At 38.1% G+C, this 26,184-nt stretch overlaps 1 protein-coding gene across 12 annotated transcripts in view; it reads left to right on the top strand.

Moving 5' to 3' along the window:
- EML4 (EMAP like 4) overlaps nucleotides 1-26,184 on the top strand; it is a 162,993-nt gene that overhangs the window by 26,839 nt on the left and 109,970 nt on the right. For 2 of the 12 annotated variants that reach the window (XR_010149565.1, XM_063789926.1), the window contains exons 2-3: nucleotides 11,727-11,880; nucleotides 13,983-14,260. The exons of 9 other annotated variants lie outside the window; for them this stretch is intronic. The gene's annotated coding sequence lies outside the window, so the exon portion shown is untranslated. Of the gene's footprint in view, nucleotides 1-11,702; nucleotides 11,881-13,982; nucleotides 14,261-26,184 lie in introns of all 12 variants that reach the window. One more of the 12 variants, XM_063789927.1, reaches the window with a different exon arrangement.

Below are 26,184 nucleotides of genomic sequence, written 5' to 3'. Positions count from 1 at the left end.
TCATTCAGTCATTAATGAGTGAATTAATACATTGATTTATTAATGAATTTGGATAAAAATATTTACCTTGCAAGATCAGATTAAAAGGACATATAAAAGTATTAGCACTTAGTATGTGCTTAATGATGATCACCGTCTGTTGACACTTGCTTATGGTATATATTGAGGTTAGGAGTGCCAATCATTTAGCCCTTCTGTCTCCAGGTTCTAAGAGATAAATAATGGACACAGCATCTGTTTCTAAAATTTAGACTGTCTGATAACAGGAGAATTTGAGACCATAACATGGATCTAAGGATAAATTGAGAGTCGGCTGCAATCACCAACAAATCTAGACTGTGAGACTATGGTAAGAGTTCCGTCTGCCATGTCTGCTCTGACTACACTTAATCTGGCAGCTGGCGAGAAGATTAGAGGCTTACTTTATGTATCTAGTTATCAGCCTAACAAAGAGCTGGAGTGAGAAAGGGAAAGATGGCCTTGTTTTCTATGCAGTAACCTAATTTCCTTCTTATTAAAAATAAGGTCCAAGGAAAGCTAAATCTAACCCACCAAATTAGTAACTTCCCTTCCCCCTCTGCCCATGCAGGAGTTTGTGGCTTGAGTTTGTGGAAGAGAGACTGGGAGAGTTTTCTGTAATACCTAATACAGTAACCACCCTGCCTCCACCCTGCCCTCTACTGTGGGAAAGAGAAGGGAAGTCTCATTCTTTATAATAGGAGATTAGTGTAAGAGTGCCCCCTACTTTGAAAAAGTAAATTTCACTTATGTTCAGTGTTTTTGTAGGCCCATAGAATAAATACAGTAGAAGAGCCCTGCAGAAATGAAAAGCCATGCTAGGAATCAAAGTAAATGTTGGTTTAAGGAAGTAAATTGTGTCTTTATTTATTTTTTGAGACAGGGTCGCACTCTGTCACCCAGGCTGAAGTGCAGTGGTGCGATCACTGCAGCCTTGACCTCCCAGGATCAGGTGATACCCCCATCTCAGATTCCCGAGTGGCTGGCACCACAGGCACGCACCACCACTCCTGGCTAATTTTCGTATTGTTTTGTAGAGATGGGGTTTTGCCATATTCCCAGGCTCGTCTCCAACTGTGAGGGCTCAAGTGATCCGCTTGCCTCAGCCTCCCAAAATACTGGGTTTACACGCATGAGCCACCACGCCCCATCTTTTAAACTTGTTAATAGAAAAATTGATGTTGGTAAAGAAAAAGAACCCCCCAAAAAGATAGATATAGGCAATAAAAATCACAAGTCATCTATTGGCAGGAGGTGATAAGAGTTCTGTTTGCAAAGATATATTTAAGACACCTGCTTAAATACTAGAATTTTTTTTAAATGAAAATATCAGTAAATCCAAAACAATAGTCTTCAGAAAAAAAACAAAATGGTGTAAACTCAACATAAATTGTGAATCTGTTCTACAAATGAGTAATTTTAAATATCTGTGAAATATATATTGGTAGTGAATATTTTATCTTAAAAAGCAAAAATTCGAGAATGATCATTTATTGGCACTTCAGAAGAAACCAGTAAACGTGTAGCAAAATAGTGAATAAATGTCAGTTAAGCCAGTAAGTGTGTCATTAGCTATTGACAAAAATTACAGTTTTGGAAATAACTCCAGATGTGCTCCACCCCAAACCTTGTGTACTCCTTTAGCCAGGATTTATAAAATAGAATTAGAAGCATAATATATATGTTTGTAATTTGAAGCATAGGGTGGTGGTTAAGAATCTGGGCTCCAGAGTCACAGTGCCTACGTGTACATCCTGGCACCTGCAATTACTAGTTTGTATCCTTGGGCAAGTTATTTAATCTTTCTGTGTGCCCCATTTGTAAAGTGGTACTAATACAAGTACCTAGTTGATAGGGTTGCTTATCAGTGACTTTACTGGAATTATAGAGACCAGTTTGCTACAGGTTAGGTAGTAATGGAAAAAGAGAATGTCCAAACACCTGTAGCTTGCTCCTACCAGAACTTCTTAAGGGAGATAGAGGGAGTCTGACTTAAAATTGAATTTTTTTTTTCTTTTTTGGTTGGTAGAGATGTGAATATATATTTATCCTGAGGGAAAATGACCAGTGGATAGATCAGATGTGAGAGAGAATGGGCATGTATGATTGACCTAATGTCTCTAAAGAAAGTAATAGGGGAGACACTCTAAAGCACTGGGGGAAGGCTTGGTGTTTAACTCAGGAGGCACCTGTTTTAATGAGTTGGGAGGGGCTGGGTGTGGTGGCTAACACCTGTAATCCCAGCACTTTGGGAGGCCAAGGTGGGAGGATTGCTTGAGACCAGGAGTTCAAGCCTGGTCTTACGGGCAACATAGTGAGACTTCCATCTCTACAAAAAAAGAAGAAAAATTTTAAAAGGAAAAGGTGGTAAGGATGCTAATTTGGGGAGGAATATTTCTACCTGAAGTCTGCTATTTTCTCTTTGAAAGAGGAAGTGAGGACACATTCTGAGAAGTATGAGGTGGAGGTGGTGGAATTGAAAGCTGGAAGAGAGTTGTGAGGATTTGGAATAGTTATTGAGGCAATGGGAGTTGGAGTTCACTTGGAAAATGTAGAGAGACCAAGATGGGTTTGATGACCATGGGTTTTTGTGGTGGTTTCTGTTGTGTGTATGTATTCTCATTCCTTCCCTGTGTCTCTCTCTGCAGTACCCAGCAGCCATTGTGTAGAAACAGAAAAGCTGGGCAGTCAAAATGTTCTGGTATTGGTGGAGGCAGGACTTGACAAAGGAGAGTGGTGTGGGACCAAAAGTTGAAAGTATTGCAGTGAGAGTGGTTGAAGTTATGTATCTTGGGGGTTTAGGCTGGAGAGGGAACACATTGAAGCCAAGACAAGGTTGATAGGTGGGGAGAAAGTGGAAGAATATTAACACCAAAAGTTTCCATGAAGCTAAAGGGTGAAGTGTGATGGGGAATAGGAGTGAAAGAGACAAAGGATAAGGGCTTGGGGTTATGGGCCAAGATAATGAGTTTTAAGATTTCAGATGAGTAATTGTTGTGGGTAATAAAGCGAGTGGTTATAGAGGTGGATTATTCAATTGGGTAGTGGCTATCTCTTCACTCCTTAAGGAGGAGAGCAGCTAGGATGTTCACATGGATCTGGAATTTGCCCAGGCTAATGGTGGCTGAAAAGGTAAATTAGATAGTAAGATCAAAACTTATATGTAATTTGGAGAGTGACTGAGAAGTTGATTGATGATAATGATGAATAATTAGGTTAGTTGTTAGATCCTAGTTATAAGTAAAGGAGGAAGGTTTTGCAGGAGACTTTTGGAGTAATTATATGTGTGCTGCAATAGAAAGAAGACAGGACAATGCTGTTATCTCCCTGTTTTCTGTTGAGAGGTATAAGAGAAAGAATAGTTGCCGTTTTGACTCAGCTGGAATGGAAGTGGTGTCGTGTGGAAAAGTTGGTTTCAATTAGAGCCAAAAGGTAGACTGAGGTTCTGTAAAGGATCTAGAGAAGTTTATTTGAAAATAAGAAGCATTGCAAATGGCAGTAGTGAAAAAGGTTGGAAAAGAGGGTAACCTTTTGGGAGAGTGAGCGGGTAAGCAAGAGAAGGAACCGAAGCGTCACAGAAATCCGAGGCCGTAATTTACTAGTCAGATGGTAAATGTATCAGGGAAGTGAAAGTCATCTGTGGGTTATTGTGGAATCATGGAAAGAGACCATTTGCTTTAAAGGATAAGTATATGGGGTATCATTTATGCCAGTCTTAAAAAACAGTTTTGACATTGGATCATTCCTTAATGAGATGAACAGTGGCCGGGTAAATAAGGTTGCTGAGATTTAGAATAGAAATACCGGCCAGGCGCGGTGGCTGACGCTTGTAATCCCAGCACTTTGGGAGGCCAAGGCGGGCAGATCGCGAAGTCAGGAGATTGAGACCATCCTGGCTAACATGGTGAAACCCCATCTCTACTAAAAAAAAAAAAAAAAAAAAAAAAAATTAGCTGGACATGGTGGTGGGCGCCTGTAGTCCCAGCTACTCGGGAGGCTGAGGCAGGAGAATGGTGTGAACCGGGGAGGCGGAGCTTGCAGTGAGCCGAGATTGGGCCACTGCACTCCAGCCTGGGCGACAGAACAAGACTACGCCTCAAAAAAAGAGGAATATCAGCACTGTGTAGACAAGGGGAAAAAGAAAGAATTTCAACAAAAATCATGGCCTTTGCTCCACATGTGACCTGTAAGCTGTAGAGAGCAGTCTTTTTTGAATTTGGCATAAATGCTTTTATGGATAAATGTTAATTTGAGGTTGTTAGGTATTGTGGTTGTCAGGCATATTTAATTCAACAAATGCTGATTTCTTATTTGCTGGTCATTGAGATCAAAAGCTCTCTTTTTGGCTTGAACTCCCTTTCTCCAGTTGAAAAGATAGTTTCAGAAATTCTGGCACTAATTCAGACTTACAGACTTTCTTTGTAGAGACAGTAATCCTCAAGTTCAGCAGTTTGACTCTAAATATCATAACAATTCTAAATTCATATCTAGAGGAATGTTTTAAATCTTTTTTGGCATTTTTAAAGAGTTTTTGCAGACACTCATAGTCTTGGCATGCCTTCTATTGAATCTTTGGTGGGAGAAAGAATGTAAAGCAAAGGACTGAAATTTCCAGCGCTTTGCAGGGGACAGTAGGGGAAATGAGGCAGGAAATGAGGGCCCACTTAGAATGCAGTTTATTCCAAGTCTTTTCCACTTCCCCTGTTCTCCATGGGCTGCCTGCTGTATTCTCCTAAGGATGACCCTAAGAAATTAAGTGAATTGCATCCTCTAATTGTTGTCTATAGCAGTAATATGACAGAAATATAGTACTTTTAAGTTCTTTTAAGTGAAGGATACCTGTATTCTAATTTCCATCAATCAAGTCGAATTTCTGAAGATTTTGTCAACTGTGCTAATTTTCAAAATGTTTTTGTTGGCTACATGCTAGCTGGAAATTATAACTCTGAAAGCATTACCATCAAAATCTAGCTATTAAGTAAATATATAAAACTAATTTATCAGGCATCACTCTGTATCAGAATCTGTTTGATGTACTTTATGTGTATTGGCTCATTTAATCCTCATAGTAAGCTGTGAAGGAGTTAGCATTATTATCCCCATTTTACAGAGGTGGAAACTAAGGGATGAGTTAATTAACTTGCCCAAGAGCGCACAGCTAGGCTTAATGTATGCAGATTTTTAGCTTGATTTAGGAAGTTGAACATAAGTCTAATAGAACTTTAAAAAGTTAAAAGTATAACGCTTTCTGTGATGAAGCAGTCCCACTTCTGAGTATATATCCAAAGGAATTGAAACCATTATATTGAAGAGATGCCTGCACTCTCATGTTCATTGGAGCATTTTTCACAATAGCAAGGATATGGAAACCATGGAAGTGCCCATCAATAGATGAACAGATAAGAAAAACGTACTCAGCCTTGGAAAGGGGGAAAGCCTGTCATTTGCACAACATGGATGAACCTAGAAGACATTCTGCTAAGTGAAATAAGCCAGGCACATAGAGACACATACCCAGATAACACATGATTTCACTTATATGTGGAAACTGAAAAAAAGTCAAACTCAGAAAATAGGCCGGGCATGGTGGCTCAGGCCTGTAATCCCAGCACTTTAGGAGGCTGAGGTAGGCAGATCACTTGAGGCCAGGAGTTCAAGACCAGCCTGGCCAACATGGTGAAACCCCATCTCTACTAAAAATACAAAAAATTAGCCGGGTGTGCTGCTGCGCACCTGTAATCCCAGCTCCTCAGGAGGCTGAGGCAGGAGACTCGCTTGAACTCGGGAGGCAGAGGTTGCAGTGAGCTGAGATTGCACCACTGCACTCCAGCCTGGGTGACAGAGTGAGACTCTGTCTCAAAAAAAAAAAAAAGAAGTAGAAAGTAGAATGACAGTTGAGTTGCCGGGGGCTTGGAGGGGTGTAGACAGGGAAAGGAGAGGCGTTGGTCAAATAGTACAAAGTTTCATTTGGACAAGAGAAATAGATCCTGGTGATCTATTGCACAGTATGATGTCTGTAGTTAGTAATAAGGTATTGTAGGCCAGGTGCAGTGGCTCACACCTATAATCTCAGTGCTTTCGGAGGCCAAGGTAGAAGGATTGCTTGTGGCCAGTAGTTCGAGACTAGCCTGGTGTATTAGTCAGTGTTCTCTAGATAGAAGGATTGCTTGTGGCCAGTAGTTCGAGACTAGCCTGGTGTATTAGTCAGTGTTCTCTAGAGGGACAGAAGTAACAGGATACATGTATATATAAAAGGGAGTTTATTAAGGAGTATTGACTCACATGATCACAAAGTGAGGTTTCACAATAGGCCATCTCCACACTGAGGAGCAAGGAAGCCAGTCTGAGTCCCAAAGCTGAAGAACTTGGAGTCTGATGTTTGAGGGCAGGAAACATCCAGCACAGGAGAAAGATGGAGGCCAGAAGACTACATCAGTCTAGTCTTTCCATGTTCTTTTGTCTGCTTTTATTCTGGCTGTGCTGGCAGCTGATTAGATTGTGCCCACCCCAATTGAGGGTAGGTCTGCCTTTCCCAATCCATTGACTCAAATGTTAATCTCCTTTGGCAACACCCTTCAATCCAATCAAGTTGACACTCAGCATTAACCATCACACCTGGGCAACGTAGCAAGACCCCATCTCTACAAAAAATAAAAAAATTAGCCTGGTGGGGTGGTGTATGCCTGTAGTCCTAGTTGCTTAGGAGGCTAAGACCTGAGGATTCCTTGAGCCCAGAAGTTTGAGGCTGCATTGAGCCATGATTGTACCAGTGTACTCCAGCCTGGGTGACAAGAGTGGGACCCTAACTCTAATAATAATAAGAAGAATATATTACATATTTCAAAATAGAATAGAATAGTGGATTTTAAATGTTCTCACCATAAAGAAGTAAGTATTTGAGGTTTGGTGTATATGTTAGTTGGCCTGATTTGGCCATTCTATAACGTATGCATATATTGAAACATCACATTGTGTGCCATAAATACATATAATTATTATTTACCAGTTAAAAGAAAACTTAACCTAACATTTTCCATAAGTATATGAAGGTAAGTTTGGTTTTTTCCCCCTCATGGTCCAGTAGACGTAGTTTATCTTTCCATCTGTGGTAGCCCTTTTTTGTTTATCGGAGGATCTGAAATAAAAACATTTTGAATCCATGTTGAATACTGTGTGATAGAGTTTTTCTGAACTTGAATAAATTTGGTTTGTCATTTTTAAGCAAAGTATATTGACATAGCTGTAATTAAAGTTATTAATATAACAAAGTTCACATGAACTTTGTATAGATTTTATTTGTAGTACAGTGGACGGCATCATTACCTATGGAAGCAGTTGTACAAGATGGCTAGTCTGGAATCACAGATTAATACTAACAGCCGTTTATATACTTATTTTTTCAGACTTTATAGCCACCCCCTTTTTTTTTTTTGTAGAAGTTGCCTACCCCCACATGTTTTGGTGTGAATTGCAGTTGCCTGAACATAAAGAGGGGAAAAAAAAAACAGAGAGGATTAATTGATAATATACTTTTATGCCACATGTATAGGCACAAAAAGGCCTGGACCTCAACAGTTTGATAGGGAAAGAGTCCCCTGTAACTATAGTAACTATAGTGGTAATAATAATGAAAATATAGTGCTTACTATAAGGTATAGTGCTAAGCACTCTGTATTTACTCCTTTATACGATACTGTTATCTTTCTTTTTCCCCCAAAGAGATGGAGTCTCGCCCTTTTGCCCAGGCTAGGGTGCAGTGACACAATCATAGTGCACTGCACCTTGAACTCCTGGGTTCAAGGGATCCTCCCACCTCAGCCCTCCGAATAGCTAGGACTACAGCCACATGCCACTACCCCGGGCTAATTTTTAAATTTTTTAATAGAGATGGGTCTCACTTTGTTGCCCAGGCTGGTCTCAAACTCCTGGGCTCAAGTGATCCTCCTGCCTTGGCCTCCCAAAGTGCTGTAATTACAGGTATAAGCCACCATACCTGGCCTTTCTTTAAAAAAAATTAGAAGTTTTAGTTTTAGAACCATTAGATGACTTTCGACAAGCTATATAAGCAGTTAGTGGCAAAGACAGGTTTTGAACCCAGGTTGGTCTGACTTCAGTACCTACAGCTTAATCTCTTGTCTGCTGTGGTTTATGGCAGGGGCTGGCAAACTTTTTCTGGAAAGGGCCAGATAATAAATATTTTAGGCTTTGTGGGCCACACATCTCCAGTGGAACTATTCCTCTCTGCTGTTTTTGTAAAATAGCCATTGATAGTACCCAAAAGAATGTCCCGGGGCTATGTTCTAACAAAATTTTATTTATCAACACTGAATTTCATGTAATGTTTATGTGTCTCGAATAGCTGTTGTTCCTTGAATTTGTTTTTCAGCTATTTAAAAATGTAAAAAATCATTCTTAGTTCTCTTACCATACAACTAAGGGATGGTGATGGGATCAGATTTGGCTTGTGGGCGGTAGTGTGCCAACAACTACTGAATGGCTTGCTGTATTTGTTTTTTCTCCCTACGAGGATAAACAGAAATGGATGATTCTTCTAACAGTTTTTCAGAATAAAGAAAAACTGTTACAGCTAGAGTTAGACCTAGTTAACTAGTTAACCTAGTTAGGTAGGTAGAGTTAAAAGCTAGTAATGAATCTGTGTAAATGTTCTTTGCCTCACATATTCATGAATGCTAAGATTATGGGGTCCCTTTAATATTACAGTTCTTCCTATTACTATACCATATGGTTTTAGAAATCATAAATATTCATCTCTTAATCATTTGCAATACATTGCCATTTTGTTCTATAATCATCCAAAGAACTTTGATTCGAGGTCTTTTTGTATATTATGTGTTGAGGTAATTTGATTCTTTTATTAAGAGAAAAATTTATTGGAAATAAAATGAAGGGTTCTCAACAAAGATGATTCATGCAGACTTTACAAAGTTTGCCTCTTAGATTACAATTTGACATTTATAAACTTGACCTTGTAGAATTTTAGTATAAGTTGGCTTATGTGCAACAAAAAACACTTCCAGATGTGATCACTGATACAATTCTGAATTAAAATGCTTAATGAAAACTTCTAGTGTTGACAGATCAACACTAATCAAATAATCTGTCCTTACACATAGTGAAGTTTATCAGCAAAAGTTGACATTTTTATATTTGGTAGGGAAAAGAGATATACTCTAAAAGTAAACTAATTTCAGCTTGCCCAATAATAATAACAATAGGTGTAGATGGTGTTGAATTAAATGCCCCTGCCCTCAGTCAGCTTCCCTGGCTTACCTAACTCACAGTAAGCACTCAATAAATGTTTGCTCTTAGAAGCTGTGCGGTGTGGCCTGAATCAGTAGGCACTTAAATGAAGGAAGTGGAAGATCTGTTAGTGCAAAAGGAAAGGGTTTTTGTTGTTGTTGTTGTTTGTTTAAGGAAGTATCAACTTAGATTTTAGACAGAAATGGATAAATTGTTTGTTAAACTAATACTATGTCAGAATTATTTAGTGGTTGGCTATAGCTTATGGTATGAAATCCTATTTTCTTTGGGTTAGAATTCCCTAATTTGGCCCCAGCCTTCCTTTCTAGTCTTATTTTTACTCTCCTGTGTTAACAGACTATGTAGTCAGTTTCCATTACTCAGTCATTTATCCACAAATATTGTGCCACTTTGGAATTTTCTTCTTTCTCTCCTCTACCTAGCCGGTTTCTGCTTAGATTTCAAGACCCAATTTTTTTTCTTTCCCTAGGACCACTCTTGCTAATCATGATCATTTTTGCCTCTGAATTTCTAGCACTTACTGCATTTATCACTCATTTGACAATTACTCTTGTTCTGCTTTGTGACATTTCTTATAAAAGTAAGTAAACGTTTGTACGATATTTTTAAATCTGTAGACCTTATTCAAGTTTCACAAATTTGTTCCATGTAGTATTCCCCCCCTCTGGTCCAATCCAGAATCAGGCATTACATTTAGTTTTTAATTTTAATTAATATATTTTTTAGAGACAGGGTCTCACTCTGTCACCCAGGATGGAGTGCAGTGGCATAATTGTAGCTTAGTATAGCCTCACATTCCTGGGCTCAAGTGATCCTCCCACCTCAGCCTCCTAAGTAGCTGGGACTATAAGTGTACTCCACTGTATCCAGCTGAATTTTGAATTTCTGGGGGAGAAATGGGATTTCACTGTCTTGCCCAGGCAGGTCCCAAACTCCTGGCCTCAAGAGTCCTCCTGCTATGACCTCCCAAAGTGTTGGGATTATAGACGTGGGCACTGCACCCAGCCTGCATTTAGTTTTTATGCCTAGTTTTATGTCTAGTCGTCTTGCCTACTTTAATCTGGAACTGAACTGTTCGTGAGCCTTTTTTGTTCCTTTTATGACATAGACAGTTTTGAAGATTACTAGCCATTTATTTTGTAGGCTGTCTCTCAATTTAGTTTTGTCTGATATTTCTTCATGATCAGATTTAGGATATGCATTTTTGGCACGTGTAATACATAAGTGATGTGTTCTCAGTGCATCATGTATATTATTTTTGGTAAATAGTAAAATTTAAATCATCACAGTGAATTACAATAATTGCTGGTTAGTTTGAATAACACAGTAATCAAGACAGTCCTGGGTTCAAATTCTGACCTTACCATTTGTTGATCATGTAATCTTGGGTGTTACCTCTCTTTAGCTAATTTCTACATCTGTAATTGTAGATAATTTTAATACCTTTTGGTTGGTCAAAAATAGTTGCATATTGGCAGTTTTATAGGGATCTATTTAATATTTATGGATTTGTGAGATGAAATGAGACAATGCAGCTGTCACTGAATATGTGTTCAGTACACTGTAGTAATAGATTACTTTTCGATATAGTTCTGTAGAAATATGTCAGCGTGATTATTGGTTACATTCTAAAATAAAGTTATTTTTAAGTTGGATGTATAACACCTCCTCTATTTGATATTATCAGTTATCATTTGTAGTTTTATAAAAGTAATTTTTAAATACAACCAAAACTTTTATAAATGTATATCTTTTACTAAAATATATCTATGTATACACATACAACCTCCAAATATATATTAATATAATACTAGATATAACTAGTTTTCACATAAGTAATTTAAAGAATGTAACTAGTACCTTAAGGGTAATTGAAGTGTCTTAGGGTTGTTTGCCTCTGCACTGTATGACCTAGGACCTTATACCTTTTCACTTACTGGTATCTTTTTAAAAATATAATTTTCTCATTGATGGATGAGTTGTCAGTTTCTTGATTACCTTAGCAGCTCTACCTGAACCACTTTTTAATTTCTTGCTTTTTATTTGCTGTGAATTGGAAAGCCAGATTTTTTTGGTTCCTACCCAGTTCTAATAAATTTAGTTAACAGGCAACTTATGAGGGCCAGAGGAACTTTCCTGAACGTAAGTGGTCTTTATACTTATGGTTTTAGTTTGGATTGTTTTGGGGTCTTTTTCTGCTTACTTTCTGGTCTTCACTCAGTTCTGATTGGTTGAAGTTGAAAAATAAGTGACTTGTCTCTGAGTTTGGCATAATATAAAATGCGAATTTATAATATTAAATGCGAATTCACCTTTGCTTCACTGATGAATAATTGATTTCCTAATTGTTCTGTGTTTTAGACAATCATATTTGAGCTATAGTTACATTATCTTATTTATAGGAAGTTTTTCCTTAAATGTTGCAGTGAAGATTGGTAATTGAGAGTCCTGAAAATGGCAGTATTTGGATATGAGTATGCTACAGTATTGACACTTTCTGAAAGTCGGACATCAGTATGTGAGAGCGTACTTCGTGATAGCAGCTCACACTTTCTATTTCACCTCTTCTTTGGTGGACAGGTACAAATTACATTTGTTTACTACCTTTTCAACTCATGTTTCTGCATTTATTCGTTTATTCTTCCTGGCCACTCTGGGAGGGAGGTCTTATGTCTTCTGAATAAAGGACAGTGGCCATAAGGTGAGTAGATGCAGAGTGAGTATTCAGATTTTGAGATAAATTTTCATTCTCAAACCTACTTTGAATCTGAGTAATTTTGCCTTACATCATTTAGAACCAGATTTTTTTAAAGTTCTGATTTTGTATATATAATCAAAGAACTAAAATTTATATTTAAAAATTTTTATTTTATGTTAAATGTTTTCTTTACAATAGATTTATTTTGGAAACCTACTCCTTTAATTTTTTTTTCTTTTCTTTTCTTTTTTTTTTTTGAGACAGAATCTCTGTCGCCCAGGCTGGAGTGCAGTGGTGCAATCTCGGCTCATTGCAACCTCCGCCCTCTGAGTTCAAACTATTCTCCTGCCTCAGCCTCCAAGTAGCTGAGATTACAGGCACCTGCCACCGCACCTGGCTAATTTTTTATGTTTTTAGTAGAGACGGGGTTTCACCATCTTGGCCAGGCTGGTCTTGAACTCCTGACCTCATGATCCACCCTCCTTGGCCTCCCAAAGTGCTGGGATTACAGGCGTGAGCCACTGCACCTGGCCTGGAAGCCTACTCCTTTTATTTATTTTTTTACTTTTTTGAGACAGGGTCTCGTTCTGTCTGGCTTTTTTTTTTTTTTTTTTTTTTCCATACACAGAAAGCCACATAGAACAAATTTAAAGCTTGGTAAATTATTATGAAATGGACATCCTTGTAACCACAGTCTAGAACAAGAAATAGAAGTTAGTCACTTCAGAAGTCCCTATAGGTACCCATCCCATGTACAGTCTCTTTCCTCCCAAATTGTCTACTCCTAGCTTTGGTAGTAATCACTTCCTATTTCCTTATGGTTTTATCCCCTGAGAGTCCATCGCTAGACACTAGAGTTTAGTCTTCCCTTTTTAAAATAAAGTATTTAAACTGCATCTTTATAATCTAATTGTAAAGGAATGAGAAATTACAGTATATTAAAAAATCACTAATATGATACTAAAAGCAGTTATTTGGAAACTCAAGGCCCTACATAGCTAAAAACATGGTTTCAAAACATGAAATAATTTTTAGACAATTATGTTCACTTTTCTGGTTTTTTTCCTTTTATACAAATACCACAAAGCAGAAGTGTACTTTAACTTTCTTTCAATACCCATCTTTTTTCCAAGATAATATGTTGTATTTCTTCTTATGTCGGTTATCATTTGTGAAGGGCTTTTTCAGTTTCTAAAACAGATATTCATGATCTGATTTAATCCTCACAGCAGTCTTGTAGGCATATTCTTCTTTCCATTTTATAGATGAGGAAATGATAATGTAACTAGTAGGTGGTGAAACTTTGATTGGACCTTTGATTAAAAAGGATTTCCTCATAAATGTTTTTCAAACTTTAGTTATCTCAGTACTGCCTTCATGATTTTCCCAGTCTCTTAAAACTATTACTATTTTACTTAATAATTTTATTTAAAATGACTTTTAAAAAACTGATAAGATTGGCCAGACACGGTGGCTCACGCCTGCAATCCCAGCACTTTGGGAGGCTGAGGCCTGTGGATCACCTGAGGTCAGGAGTTCAAGACCAGCCTGACCAACACGGAGAAACCCGGTCTCTATTAAAAATACAAAATTAGCTGGGCATAGCGACGAGTGCCTGTAATCCCAGCTGCTTGGGAGGCTGAGGCAGGAGAATTGCTTGAACCCAGGAGGCGGAGATTGCAGGGAGCCAAGATCATGCCATTGCACTCCAGCCTGGGCAACAAGGGCAAAACTCCGTCTCAAAACCAAAAAAACAAACAAACAAACAAAAAAACCAATAGACTTCATTTAGAACAGTTTTACATTTGCAGAAAAATCGAGTAGATCATACAGAGTTTCCACACACACCCCCCATTCCCTTATTATTATCTTATATTAGTATGGTACATTATAATTTAAAACCCAATAACACATTGTATTAACTAAAATCCATAGTTTATTAAGATTTACTTAGTTTTTACCTAGTGCCTCTTTTCTCTTCCAGGGTCCCATCCAGTTGTCATATCTCCGTAGGCTCTTGGCTATGACCATTTTTTCAGGTTTTTCTTGTTTTTGATACCTCGACAGTTTTAACAGCAGTATTGGTATATTGTAGCAGCATTGGTGTATCAGATATATTGTAGAATGTCCCTCTTTTGGAATTTGTCTGATGTTTTGGGGAGGAAGACCACAGAGGGAAAGTGCCATCCTCATCACATCAAGAGAAGTATATGTGAGCAACATGACATCATTGATGTTGTTGAACTTGATCACTTCACTGAGGTACTGTTTGTTAGGTTTCTCCTTTGTGAAATTACTTTTCCCAACCCCTTTCTGTACTGTACTCTTTGGAAGGAAGTCACTATGCACAGCCCACACTTAAGAAGTGGGTGTGGAGTTATGCTTCACTTCTTGAAGACAGTATATTTACATTTATTTAGAATTCTTCTGTTAGATAATTTTTTCAGTCATTTATTTATTTCAATATGGACTCATGGATATTTTGTACTTTGGGTTAAGATCCAATACTGTTTTATTTATTTTGTTATTCAGATTGTTCCAGCTTTGGCCATAGGTTGGCTCCTATGTTCCTTTGACATACTCCCACCTTTTTAAAAATAAAAACTTTTTTGAGAACTTCCTTACTTTCTGGCACTATAGAATAATTTAGTTTTTAGAGATTTATTTTAAGATTAATTTTATACCACTCAGTAGATAGAAAATCAGTTTATGGAAAATACTTGTGTTTACCTTAAAAATTGGTTATGTTTAAATATTAGCAAAATGTTAGAGAGGTATTAGGAACTGAGACTTTCTTCTCAAAGTAATCAGAAGGTCCATGTAATCTTCTGTCTCTTACACACTTCACTGGAGCATCCTGTCTCCTTTGCAACTATAACTCTTTTTAGTATTTGCTTTAACATTGATTGAAATACCTATAATGTGCTTGGTGTACCTACCACAGTAGATAGTGTGGAACATATAACAGTATGAAATATGGTCTCCCATCATGAAGGGGCATACAGTTGGACTTTGTTAAGTCTGTAAGCATGGCTGAAAAAAAATCACATACTCCTGTGTGTTGTACAAAATGGTATGGGTGTGAGGCTTATATGAGTTTAGGAAAGGAAGGGTTCTGTGTTGAATAGAATAAAAGGAAGAACTTCTTAGAGGTTAAACCCATAGTAGATCCTGAAGGTAGGATATTGGGTAGGGGGGCGAGGTCATTTCTGATCAGAGACTGATTGAACATTATCTACAGAACAATGAATGAGGAAATTGGCTTGGGTGGAATCTTGTGTTGCTATAAACTGGAGTAGTCGGAAATTGTCTGAACCTGTGGATTAGTCCCCTCTGTAGTTAACAAGTGTGATATGCCTAAAGTGGTCAGTTCTAATTATGAAAGGACTTAGATGTTTTCAACCTGCAGATAAAATGTCGTTAGAGAGGTTGAAAACTTTATCCTTCCCGGAAGGTTTCATGCTTTCTTATTGAAACAGTGACATTTAAGTTGGGTAACTTTGTTCCTGTTACTGCATCTTGTGTTGCCAATGTTTTAAGTAGGGTAAAATTTACCCCTTGTCTGGGTGGGTAATGTAAACTTAGCCTGGCAGCAAACGTAGTATTTTCTTCCCAGACACAAAATAACCCACTTTCTTTTTCTTTCTTTCTTTTTTTTTCTTTCTTTTTTTATTTTTCGAGACAGTTTCACTCTGTCGCCCAGGTTGGAGTGCAGTGGCGCAATTTTGGCTCACTGCAACCTCTGCCTCCTGGGTTCAAACGATTCTCGTGCGTCAGCCCCCCAAGTAGCTAGGACTACAGGTTCATGCCACCACGCCCAGCTAATCATTTATATTTTTAGTAGAGATGGGGTTATGCCATGTTGACCAGGCTGGTCTTGAGCTCCTGACCTCAGGTGATCTGCCTGCCTCAGCCCTCTAAAGTGTTGGGATTACAGGTGTGAGCTACCGTGCCTGATCCCCACTTTCAAATTGTATGTAAATATATGTAATGGCTTTCTTTAAGCCTTGTGGTACTCAGCTATTTTGGAGACTTTCTGATCATCTGTTAAGATAAAAATGTTTTTGTTGATGGTTTCTAATTTCCTAATGAAAAATTTCTAATTTACTTTGTATTTTACTTTCAAAGTAATGCATGCTGTTTGAAATTTGAACTAGGGTATATTTAATATCACCTTTAATGAATTAAATATTATACTTCCATATTTTAATAGCCATTTAAAAGTTTTTACTTAATTCCTTCAGCGTTTTAAAGAAAAGGACAGGAAATACATTAAAAGCAAACTCGGCAGTAGATTTTTTTTTTTAGCAATACATGTTTCATTGCATGAAATAGAATATTTTGTTAATGTTTGAGACCATTTAAAAAACCTTCCCTTCCTCAGCTAGTCGCTGCTAAAATTCTTTCTTAATTTCTTTTAATTTAGATCTCTTTTCTATCCAATTAACAGATAAAATGGCATGACACCCACAGACACACTTACTGTATGTCCACATTATTCACTGCTACAGTAAGGCAGATAGTCCCCTTCATGCATTTCTATATCTTTATCACATTTTCCAGTGTTTCTCCCAGGGCACCAGAGTACCATTTATTGGGTAGGGCATGAGAATATAAAAGTATACCTGTGGATATTTTAAAAGTAACTACTAGAGAAAGAGGAATTGGCAGTATTGTGTAGTGATAAAGCACTTGACTAAGAGTCTGAAAACCTGTATTCCATTCCTGGCTCTGCCCTGTGTTCTGTAATCTTGGAAGCCAGTTTTTGCATTCTCATTTGGCTTATGTGATCTCTAAGTCACTTTCCAAAATTATATCATTTGTGCCATGGTTCTGCAAACAAATGAGCATATTAGTGTAACATAGTATCAATAATGAAATATTGGAATACCTCTGCTTCAGTTGTAAAAGTGTTAGAATCTTACAGCTTTGCCCTCACTTCTTAAAAATGTAAACTTTTAATTGAAGTCTACCTTAACGTGCAGAAAAAGTACACTCATGATAACATAAAACACAGATCACAAAACATTACCAGAATCCCAGAAGCTCCCTGGTGATGCCTTCTGGTCACTACTACTCCCCCTCCCACATCTAAGGATGACCACTCTCTTGACTTCTAACACCATAGGTTAGTTTTGGCTGTTTTTGGAATCACACAGTATGGCTTCTTGTGTCTGGCTTCTTTTGCTCAGTATTATGTTTGTACGATTTGTGTAGTTACATTTCCATAGCTATGTGGAGTTTTATGAATATATCATAGTCCATTTACCCAGTCTCCTGTTGGACTAACCATAAAGAAAAAATAAAATAAAATGAACTACATTAGGGTTAAGAAATTCTGGTAGTTTAAAAATACTTAATGATTGAATCTTTCCATTACATACTTTTATGTACTATTTAAATAAGCATTCAGATTGCAGATGTGTGCTTCAACTTTGTTAGCCTATTGTCTCCCTTTTTCTTTTTCCCAGCAGCCATATGAATCTTTCCTTGCTTCCTTGACTAGAAAACAGGAATAATTTTCTAATGGTTTTAAAAGCATGGAAAAAATAATGGCAATAATTTAATATTTAAAATTTTTAGGTCTAGGAAAGATACAAGAACAGTTTACATTTATATTTTACAACTGGCTAGAAAGTACTTTTGTGTTTTCTTAAAACATATAAAATTAAGGATATTGATGACTTGTTTAGATACATCAATTTAAGTTTCTTTTATGCAGTTATAATTTGTAAGCTGAATGTATAGGATTTTAAAATTAATTCCATCAACAGTTACTGAGTACCTATTATGTGTGTAGTCAGAGAACTTTGTCTTATTGTGTATATCAAATATTATGGTAAACGGTGGGTAACACATATGTTTTGTGATCCCCCGATTTTTCCTAACATGTCAATGAAAACAAAAATGTAGAAGTTTAAAACATTTTACTGTTTTAAATTCAGTCATTTCTCTGTTAACTCTTTATTAAGACAGCAGCTTGGGCGGGAGTCACAGATCACTGACAAGATGTCAGATAGTGGATTCGGTATGAACTTAAATAGAAAAAAATTTATGTCTAGTACATTTACTCATATGAATATCATCCAAAGTATAAAAAATTAATGGTTTTAAAAAATGGACTGTTATTTGATGCTTACCTGAGTTTTTATTATAAGGCGTTTGTATATTTGAATAGGCTAGGCAGTTATTCCCAACTATGTAGCTTTTTCCTTTACCTTGTTTTCCTCACCTACTTAGCCTAGAGTTTACAGCGGATTTTTTTTCCCCATTTTTTAATTCATTGAAAATGAATGAATTGCTAAAAATGAAGGATTTGGGCTAAATATTTAGTGATTAATATACCCTTATTGATCTATTCTGGTTAAAAAAACAAACACCTAATACTTAGTGGATTAAAACAACAATTTTGTTGTTATATCCAGCATTATTGTGGGTCAGGAATTTGGGCAGGGCTTGGCTAGGCAATTCTTCTTTTCCATTAAGGATACATGGTGATATGCAGCTGGAGGGTCGTACCTTTTGCATGTCTGGTGCGTTAGCCGGGATGGCTGGAAGGCTAGGCTTAGCTGGGACTGTCAAACCAAGTATGTATCTGTGGCCTCTGGTATGGTGGCTCAGAGTAGTTGGACTTCTTAAAGGGCAGCTCAGTTCTCCTGGAGAAAGTATTCCAGGAAAACAGTCTTAGATTCTGCAAGACTTATTCATATCTAGTCTTGGAAGTTACACAACTTTTGTTGGTAAAAAAGCAAGTCACGAGGCCAGCCTAGATTCAAAGGAGAGAACTACATAAGAGCATGACTACTGGTAGGCGTGTTTCATTGGGGGTTCATCTGTGGAGACTAGCTATACTACAAGATCTATAACTCTGCATGGTAGATGTAAAACTTTTTTTTGAGACAGGGCCTCTTTGTGTCACCCAGGTTGGAATGCAGTGGCGTGATTATGGCTCACTGCAGCTTCAACCTCTCAGTCTCAAGTGATCCTCACACTGCAGCCCCCTAAGTAGCTGGGACTACCGATGTTCAAGCGATTCTCCTGCCGCAGCCTCCTGAGTAGCTGGGATTACAGGTGTGTGCCACCACACCTGGCTAACTTTTATATTTTTTGTTGAGATGAGGTTTTGCCATATTGCTCAGGCTGGTCTTGAACTCCTGGGATCAAGCCTGCCTCAGCCTCCCAAAGTGCTGGGATTATAGGCATGTGCCACCATGCCCAGCCATAAAACCACTTTTTAACAGAATGGTATTCAAATCTTATAATCCAAGCTGATTTTCATAAAATCCAACTACTTTAATACTTTATGTACCTATAAAAGCTTCCAGGGTACTCTGCAAATTTATTTCATTTTCTCTTGAAGTGTGTTGGCCTCAGACTAGATTTTTTTTCTGTTTTATTATAAAAAATGTTTAAGAAGCAAAAAAAAATTTTTTTTGCAGTGAATACCTAATTATCTACCACTTAGATTCTGTAATTAACATTTTGCTATACTTGGGTTACCATATATCTACCTGTTATCAACCTGTTTTCTGGTGAATTTAAAAGTAAGTTGTGGGTACTCAGATACAGAGTTAAATTACTTTTTTCTTCCAATCCAAACCTTAAAGGATGGTTAGAAAATATAAAGAATCTTTATTGCTATACCTTCTCCCTTTGAGAACTTATTTCCTCAGAACTTTTAAATCTGCCTTATCGCATACCCAGCCAAACTTTGGTGTAGTTTTCCACAACTCTTACTCCTGATAGTGTCACTAAGATCTTTGTAAGAAAAGGAGAAACTCATTTATCTTTTTTTTTCTTTTTTTTTTGAAACGGAGTCTAGCTCTGTCACCCAGGGTAGAGTGCAGTGGCACGATCTCAGCTCACTGCAACCTCCACCTTCTGGTTGAAGCAATTCTGCTGTCTCAGCCTCTTAAGTAGCTGAGACTACAGGCACCCAACACCATGCCTAGCTAATTTTTGTATTTTTATTAGAGACACGGTTTCACCATATTGGTCAGGCTGGTCTCAAACTCCTGACCTCAGGTGATCTGCCTGCCTTGGCCTCCCAAACCAAAGTGCTGGGATTACAAGCGTGAGCTACCACACCCGGCCCACTTCTTTTTTTTTTTTTTTTTTTTTTTTTGAGATGGTGTCTTGCTCTGTCACCCAGGCTGGAGTGCAGTGGCGCGATCTTGGCTCACTGCAACCTCTGCTGCCCGGGTTCAAGCGATTCTCCTGCCTCAGCCTCCTGAGTAGCTGGGATTACAGGTGTGTGCCACCACACCTGGCTTATTTTTGTGTTTTTAGTGGAGACGGGGTTTCAGCATCTTGGCCAGGCTGGTCTTGAACTCCTGACGTCGTGATCCACCTATCTCGGCTTCCCAAAGTGCTGGGATTACTGGCGTGAGCCACCAGGCCCAGCCCATTTCTTTTTTAATTATAAAAACAATCATCCACAATCCTAGTATGAGTATGGCTACTCTCATTAATATGTTACCTGTTCTTTTTCCATTTCATATCTCTACAGTTGTTGCTAGTGTATATAATTAAAACATGTTTTGAATGTGTGACATTTTAAAGATTATTATAGCCAAACAATGAGTGCTTGCTATTTCACTGAATGGCTGGACTGCTATTTTTAACCATGCCACAACAATTGAGTTGCTTTCTTTGCAATGGAGGAAAGCTATTGAACCAAATTAAATACTGCTTATTGTCTAAAATTGGTTATATCCAAAGTTTATCCTACCCCTCTGACTCACACCCTTAACTAAGAGTTGAAAGTGATGAAATGGCAGAGAAACAAAGTAGTTGGAAGGAATAAAGATCTACTTGGTTCCTGGTTGATTTTGAAACTGCAAAAGCAACAAACAAGGAAGTTAGAAAAAATATATACAATTTTCAACTGTAATAAAACATTTTTGTTAAGTAAATTTTCATTTTTTTAACCAATATTCTGACAGTTAATATTCTCATAGTTGGACTAAGTAAATTTTTTATTTAAAGTTTACCTGCAGATTTAAGCATATTAGAAACCTTTGGTGTCAAGCTCAAGAGCTATGAGATATGTATATTTACTATGAATTTTATTTGTTTTTGTAGTGGAACTTCTTTTTGAACTCTAGACAAACAAATTGTAATCTTAGGGATACAGTCCTCCTGTACTGAACAGGATTATACTTAACCCATCAAGGCAGTTGAGTCTCTAAGTTTTTTTTCAGAGAAAGCAATTCTTGATTGTCAAGATTCGTTCTTCTCAGAATTAACCTTTACTGTAAAAAAAATTCTTATATAACCCACATTCTTCATGTTATAGATTCAGTACATTTCTTGTTTGGCCCTCTGTGGAAACAGATGGTTACTGTTTTTCATTTAGTAACTTTAGATACTTGAAACCTAATATTTGTCTTTTAGGCTTTGCTGTGTTTGAATTATGTTATTTACATAATGCAGACTTAAACGTAGAGTTTTCTTTGTGGAATACTGTACCCATGAAAAAGATGCTTTCTGAGGATTCTTAAAATATGCTTCTGGACTACATTTGGTCATGTTTGTGTGTCCACATATTCGTTGTCTTAATGAGTAGTTAGGTAATTTGAACTACATTGCTTGATTGCTGAACTGTAGTTTTTAGAGGATATGTCCAAATATCAGATGTGTCAACCAATATTATAACCAAACTCACTAGCAAAAATGGTCTGAATTTGATCTCCTTTTGAATATGTAGATTTACTTTGGGGACGACATGGGGAATTTGATCTGGGTGCTGATCATCTCACTTTTGGAACATCCGTAGGGTATTGGATTGATCCTGTGATTAATTTATGGGTCTCAGTCAGATATGGGGTGATCCTAGAAGTTTGTGTAGTCTGTAATGAAGTGGGCTGTAGAACAGGGGTCCCCAACCCCCTGGGCCACAGACTGGTAGGAACTGGGTCACACAGCAGGAGGTGAGCAGTGGGTGAGTGAGCAAAGCTTCATCTGTATTTGCAGCCGCTCCTCATCACTCTCATTACCACCTACGCTTTGCCTTCTGTCAGATCAGTGGCATTAAATTTTCATAGGAATGCAAACCCTGTTGGGAACTGTGCATGCAAGGGATCTCGGTTGCTCACTCCTTATGAGAATCTAATGCCTGATCTGTCACTGTTTTCTATCACTTCCAGATGGGACCATCTAGTTGCAGGAAAACAAGCTCAGGGCTCCCACTGATTCTACATTATAGTGAGCCATATAATTATTTTATTATATATTACAATGTAATAATAATATAAAGTGCATAATAAGTGTAATGTGTTTGAATGATCCCAGCCCTCCCCCGCTGCCCCTAGTCTGTGGAAACATTGCCTTCCACGAAACCTGTCCCTGGTATCAAAAAGTTGTAGACTGCTGCCCTAGAGTATTCCAGATATTCTGTACTTGAGAATTACTACTTGGATCTCTCATGTATATGGATCTTCCTGAGCCTGTCTGAAGAGAATACAGTAGTGGAGGAAAGGAGAATTAAATTTGCCCTATCATAGTTAGTTCAGTGTCAGCCTTTCCTACTCGGTTCCTATCCATACAGCACAATACAATTCCATACTAAAGTACAAGAGTCCTCCTTTAAGTACTGAAGATGCTTTACTTTGACCACAAGAATATTTGAATTTTGGATTTTAACCAGTAGTATGGTAGTGGCTTCTTTTCAAAATCAGTGAAATTTCTTTTTTTAATTTTAAAGAGAGGGGGTCTTGCTGTGTTGTCCAGCCTAGACATGAACTCCTGGGCTCAAGCAATCTTCCCATCTCAGCCTTGCAAGCAGCTAGGACTACAAACATGCACTGCAGCACTTGACTTAGTAAAAACTTTTAATGTAAGGTATAATGCCGTTAACTAATGCTTGTTATGCGTTTACTCCAAAATTTAACTGAAACACATTTGCTTGTTTCATCAGTGACATCATTTACACACCAATGACTCTTGGCCATGAAGAACCCACAGTGAACATAGAAAGTTTAGTTGTAGACCTTTAATTGATTAATTGTAGCAGAAACGGCATCAAATAAGGAAGAGCCCCCTTCATAAGGAAATACAGTTGACCCTTGAACAACACCAGTTTGAACTGGGCAGGTCCACTGATATGTGGATTTTTTCAACCAAACGTGGATTGAAAAATACAGTATTCCAGGGATGCCAAACCTGTGTATACAGAGGCCTCGGTTTTTGTATATGTGGATTGTGCAGGGCTGACTATGGGACTTGAGTATGCCCGGACTTGGTATATGTAGGAGTCCTGTAACCACCCTCCTGCATGTCTGAGGGATGACTGTAGATGTCTTTGAAAAGGTCTACCTGAAGTTCTGTAAATCTTAAGCTTGCTTTAGTTTCTATATTTAATTTTTCTTTTAGATTTTCATAGATTAGAAAATGACATTTTGCATTTAACAAAATTTTAAAAAATCAAAAGGTTTATGTATGTGGTTTTGTTTTGGTTTTGGTGCAGGACAATGCATTGAAAACCCCTTTCTGGCTGGGTGCATTGGCTCACGCCTGTAATCCCAGGATTTTGGGAGGCCGAGGTGGGCAGATTACTTGACATCAGGACTTCAAGACCAGCCTGGCCAACATGGTGAAACCCCATCTCTACTAAAAATACAAAAAAAAATTATTAGCCGGGCGTAAGGGGCGCATGTCTGTAATCCCAGCTACTTGGGAGGCTGAGGCAGGAGAATCACTTGAACCTGGGAGGTGGGGGTTGCAGTGAGCCAAGATCGTGCTACTGCAGTCCAGCCTGGGCGACAGAAGGAGACTCCATCTAAAAAAAAAAAGGAAAACTCTTTTTTGCCAGGAATAGCTGCTTTGAAAATTTCTGTATAGGAAGGGCTTAAGGGGTGGCAGTTTGGGTAGGGGAGTATGTCTTGAAGATGTATTTTGTTGCTGCACATTATTTTCACTCATAGTGTATGTCATAGATCATTGGAAACAGCAAAATTCTCAAAAAATTGTTTTACTTATCTATAATACGTGTATAACACATAATTGAAAAAATACCAATTATCCATATCAAAGTCAGGCATACTTTGTTTTATTGTGCTTCATACTCTTGCACTTTGCAGATACTGTTTTTGTTTTTGTTTTTGTTTTTAAACAAATTGAAGGTTTTTGGCAACCCTGCATTGAGCAAGTGTATTGGCCCCGTTTTTCCAACAGCATGTGTACCCACTTCATCTATGTCACGTTTTGGTAGTTCTCACAGTATTTCAAACTTTTTCACTATTATTATATCTCTTACGGTGACCTGTGATCCGTTACCTTTGATGTTACTGTTGTAATTGTTTTGGAGTGCCATGAGTGACACCCATTTAAGATAGCCTACTTAATAAATGTTGTGTGTTCTGACTGCTCCACACACTGGCTGTTCCTCTGTCTCTCTCCCTCTCCTCAGGCCTCCCTATTCCCTGAGATAACAATATTGAAATGAGGCCAGTTAATAATCCTACAATGGTTCTTAAGTGTTCAAGTGAAAGGAAGAGTGCACGTTTCTCACTTTAAATCAAAAGCTAGAAATGATGAAGCTTAGATGAAGAAGGCATGTCAAAAGCTGAGATAGGCTGAAAGCTAGGTTTCTCATACCAAACAGCCAGTTGTGAATGCAGAGAAAAAGTTTTTGAAGAGTGCTACTCCAGTGAACATATGAATGATAAAGTTAAACAGCCTTATTGCAGATACGGAGAATGTTTGCATGTTCTGAATATAAAGTCAGACCAGACACAACGTTCCCTTAAACCAAAGCCTAATCCAGAGCAAGGCTCTAACTGTCTTCATTTCTATGAAAGCTGAGAGACGTGAGGAAGCTGCAGAAGTTTGAAGCTAGCAGAGATTAGTTCATGAGGTTTAAGGAAAGAAGCCATCTCCATACATAAAAGTGCAAGGTGAAGCAGCAGGTTCTGATGTGGAAGCTGCAGCAAGTTATCTAGAAGATTTAGCTAAGATCATTGATGAAGGTGGCTGCACTAAACAACAGATTATCAGTGTAGACAACACTGTCTTATATTAGAAAAAGATGTTACCTAGTACTTTCATAGCTAGAGAAGAGAAGCCAATGCCTGGCTTCAAAGGACAAGCTGACTGTTGAGGGGGTATTGTAGCTGATGACTTTAAGTTGAAGCCAGTGCTCATTTACCATTCTGAAAATCCTAGGGCCTTGGGATTATTCTACCCTGCGCATGTGTATGCTCTAGAAATGGAACAACAAAGCTTAGATGACAGCACATTGTTTACAACATGGTGTACTTTTTTTTTTTTTTTTTTTTTTTTTTTTTTGAGACAGGACCTTGCTTTGTCACCCAGGCTAGAGCGCAGTAGTGCTATCATGGCTCACTGCAGCCTCAATGTCTCAGGCCCAAGCAATCCTCCCACCTGAGCCTCCTGAGTAGCTGGGACTGTAAGCACACCCAACCATGCCTGACTAATTTTTGTGGTGTTTTTTTGGGTTTTGTTTTGTTTTGTTTTGTTTTAGATGGAGTTTCACTCTTGTTGCCCAAGCTGGAATGCAGTGGTGTGATCTCAGCTCATCACAGCCTCCGCCTCCTGGGTTCAAGGGATTCTCCTGCCTCAGCCTCCTCGGTAGCTGGGATTATAGGTGCCCACTACCACACCCAGCTAATTTTTGTATTTTTGGTAGAGACAAGGTTTCTTCGTGTTGGCCAGGCTGGTCTCGAACTCCTGACCTCAGGTGATCCACCCACCTCGGCCTCCCAAAGTGCTGGGATTACAGGCATGAGCCACCACGCCAAGCCTAATAAATTTTTTGTAGAGACAGTGTTTCATCATGTTGCCCAGGGTGGTCTCGAACTCCTGGGCTCAAGCGATTTGCCTGCCTGGTCCCAAAGTGCTGGGATTACAGGTGTGAGCCTCTGCACCTGGCCTAAAGTTGTCTTATTCTCTCCTTAGTCTTCTCTCTCTGTAGCCATGGAGAAGTTGAGTCATGTTAATTAACACGCCAGTGATTTCTGATTATGGAGAAGATAATTTCTCAGCCCTATTAATAAAAATTACATTTTCATTTGAGAGGAGATAGTTTTTTAAATTATTTTATATATTTTAAAATCAAATGGCATATTTGCTTATTTTAACAATTTTTTTGCAAGATAACCCCTGTTAACAGTTTAATTTGTGTCTTTCCATATCGGGTTGACAAACTTTAGCACTTTATGGCAAAA

This window comes from Pan troglodytes, chromosome 12, assembly GCF_028858775.2.
Source record: "Pan troglodytes isolate AG18354 chromosome 12, NHGRI_mPanTro3-v2.0_pri, whole genome shotgun sequence".
Taxonomy (NCBI): Eukaryota; Metazoa; Chordata; class Mammalia; order Primates; family Hominidae; genus Pan; species Pan troglodytes.
Note: the sequence above shows the minus strand (reverse complement) of the source record. Positions and strands in the feature narration are given on the sequence as shown.